The following is a 3,765-nucleotide window of genomic DNA, read 5'->3' on the forward strand; positions in this document are numbered from 1 at the left end:
AGATTGACAGTAGTGAAGACCTGATAGAAAAGGAAACTGAATAAATGAAAGAGCACCAGAGAGACACTTCACTGTTTCTACTCCTGGTATCTTAACTGCCTAACTAGCCCATCAAAACTTAATTTTTATCTTCAATCACATTTTGGTGTAGTTTGGCTATGTGGTTTGCATCAGTTTAAATGGGATTTGGCCGAAGTTAATCATAAGGCCTCACCTAACTGCAAGAGGAGCTAGGAAATGCAATTTCATTGTTTGCTCAAAGCGAAGGAAATATGAAGACTGAGTATCTCTAGGAGGCTCTGCCTCAGAGGCAAAATACACAGTAGGGGACGCCTTCAGGTGTAGGTGTTTCTGGTTTTAAAATGAATCCATTGATTTTTATATTCACTATCATTTCTTTTTCTGGAGTTTTATTGATTTCTAAATTAGAGTAGATTTGTATCAACAGCTAATCTGCTTCTCTCTTTATACTTCTATAAATCACAGTTTCTTCTAAGACATTAATAGCATATTACCATTCTAGGGTAATATTATTGGTTAAGTGTTCAACTGCTCACCTACAGAATGACGGTTTAAACCCACCCAGGAGTGTCTTGAAAGACAGATCTGAGGATTTGCTTCTGAAAGGTCACAGCCTTTAAACTGCTCTGGGGAAGGTCTATGTCCGTGAGGGTCCACGTGCGTCAGAATCAACTCTGTGTCAACTGGGTTCAGTGCCCTTTGCATAGCCCTCCTGATTGGTAAAAGGAGACCTATATGGATGTTATCATTTTTAATTTTTGCAATAACATTCGGCAATGACTGAAGGAAAATAGAGTAAAACTAATTTTACAACCATATTATTTCCATGAACTAGAGAAAGGGGGTGGAGAGCGGAGCCTCAGGTAGAACAAACACCATCCCTGAAGGTAATCCGGGCCAAGGGAGGAAGGGGAAACACAAGGAAGTATCTTGAAGCTTGTGCAAAAATGTATGACCAGCGATTTGCCTTTAAACACAGAACTGTTGTATGTTTGCTCAGCAATTTACATCATACCTATAGACACACAGTTTTAATCCCCCATTTTATGGGCAATGGATTGTCCTTTTCTACATCTGAAAGCCACATGTGATTTTAAATCAGCCAGGACAAACAGACTGACAGACAACATCCCCCAGGACATGCTTGATATGCCATCAGGTTTCATCACTCTTCCCCTCTCCCCCTTCCGGAACAAGCCTTCCATGCTGCATTTGTGAAAATACATATGTGTAACATATTTATTCACAGGCTGCTGGGTCGAGAAAAGAACTCTGCATTCTTCCTGGTTATGTGCTCAGGATGTGGTGCTCCATGGAGGAGCTCTAGGTACTCACAAAACATCAAGGTGTGCACGGTCGACGGTCCAATACTGGGCAGCTTGCCTTGAGACAGGCCACCAAGCCTTTGCTGACCACCACTCCCACCTACAAACCACACTGTGTCAGCTGCTTCCTTCTCCCTGTTCCTTCTCCCTGCTCTCCTCTGAGTGGGCCCCTCGTTCCCCGTGCATCGCTTACGATGTTCATCATTCTGTAAACTCGTTTACATCTGTTCTCAAGTCTTTGGATGTTCATTCAGTTTACAACTTGGCACAGCCCATTAATTCTAATTCTTTAAACGTTTCTTGATAAGGGATTGAGTTCCAGAACAAAACATCAGAGGTCTGACTAGCAGCTTGCCTTCACAATGCAGAGACCTAAAGATTGCACAAATAATGGTCATTCATTCATTTTGTTCCTCCTAAATCCTTAAGCAGTTGATAAACAGAGGTAGTTATTGAAATATTTTTCCAGTCAAAACAAATTCTACGAATATGAAAGTATTCATTAAATGTCTAACAATAATAGTGACTTTTTCTGAAAGCAAATGATGTTCTAAGTATGCCTTATTTCTACTCATTGCATATATTTATTTAATATTGGTAACAAACCTTTCGGTTAGGTCTCATTAGTATACCCATTTGCTAGATGAGGAGATTGAGTAACAGAGTATAAGTAGCTTTCCCACGGGCACACAAAAGGCAAATGTCAAAGTCCTTACCCACTGTGCTGAGCACCCTCATTTAACAACAATGTCTGACAATCTAGTGATCTGATGAACTCACTTCAAGTCGTGGTAAATGGTCTGCAGAAAACAGTGGGAAGAGAGAGTGTAACCTTAGCTAACTGGGGCCAGGGAAGGCCTCTCTGAGGGGCAACTTTTTATTGGGATATGACAGATAAGAAGGACCGGCCAGACGAAGCTTAGAAAGCAATATGCTCCCAGATGTAGATCCAAGGGCGATGAAGCAGGACGAATGTGATGTATTTGAAGAATATATCGGTGCGACGGGGGCAGAGTGGTCAGGGAGAGATTCTTGCAAAATGATGTCAGAGGGTCTGACAGAAGCTAAATCATTAGTGTCTTTGTGGAGTGACCAGGAATTACCTTTTGTTATAAGTGTAAGAAGGAGCCAGTGGAGGGTTTTAAATCATTCTGCTCCTCGGCGTACGATCAACTAGAGATGTAGAGATAACCAAAAGAAGAGAGTCGTTGGAAGGCTGTTGGGATGGGGTCAGAAAAATTCAAATAGGCCGTGATGGCGTCTCCGAATAACAGCGTAATGATAGGCAAAGCCTGGGTGGTACCGCGAGTTGGTGGAGATAGGAGTTAATCTTTGGAATATATTTGGAAAACATTGCCAATAACACATAACCAGTAACCAGCTGTCATTAAGTTGACTCCAACTATGGCAACCCTAAGTGTGTCAGAGTAGACTGGGCTCCAGAGGGATTTCATGGATGGATTTCTTGTCTGTGGTAATGGACCACCAGCCTCTTCTGCCGAAGTGTCTGGAACCACCAGCCTTTGGTTAGCAATCTATGTCAGCCCTTGGCACCACCCAGGGAGTGACCAGTGCCATGTTGCTGCTGTCAGGTGCCAGAGTCGGTTTGACTCAGAGCACGCCCGTGTACGCTGGAATCAAGCACTGCTCTGCCTTACCCTCTTCTCAGATGGTCGCAATGCATGAACGAGTTGCTGCTGTCATGATGCCGACTCAGCTCATTGAGTCTCTTCCTTTCTTGCTGACCCTGTGTTTTTCCTAGAATGATGTCCTTCTCCCGGGTCATTTCTGATCATGCGACTAAAGTGTGTGAAGTGAAGGTTTGCCACCCTCACTTCTCGGGAGCATTCTAGCTGTGCTCCCAAGAGAGATTTATCTGTTTTTCTGGCATTTACTGGTATATCACTCTGCTTCACCAATACCATAATTTAAATGCATATTTTTCTTTATTTCCAAATGGAAGCAATTATTAAGAAAGGGCTGTATCTAGGAATTAGTTGTGACTTTAGTTCACCACAAACCTTCTGACCGGGCATCAAGGATCCAGGGTTTGGATATAATTCCTTTATTAACGTGGGGTTAAGGCTCTGAATTCTGACTAGGAAATGTCCCATATGGAGTTTCTTCAGTGAGAGAGCATCATTCAAAATCTGTTCGATGACATCCAGAAATTGTCAGGACTGTTTATCCCGGGCCATCAGGGGATCTGTGCATTCACATAACACTAAAGGGCACTCACTGATGCGAGTGGATGGGAATTTGATAGGTAGACACATCCCTGAATGGAGGAAACAAGTGGAGCAGAATATAAGGTCAGGCAAACACAGGGAAAATTCAGCAGAAGTGTAGAAAAAGATGACTAGGGAAAGATGGTGAACTGGGAGAATTTATGGAGAGATTTAATCTTTGAGTACCTGTT

This window comes from Echinops telfairi, unplaced genomic scaffold, assembly GCF_000313985.2.
Source record: "Echinops telfairi isolate 266 unplaced genomic scaffold, ASM31398v2 ScPeMD7_1;HRSCAF=3_0, whole genome shotgun sequence".
Taxonomy (NCBI): domain Eukaryota; kingdom Metazoa; phylum Chordata; class Mammalia; order Afrosoricida; family Tenrecidae; genus Echinops; species Echinops telfairi.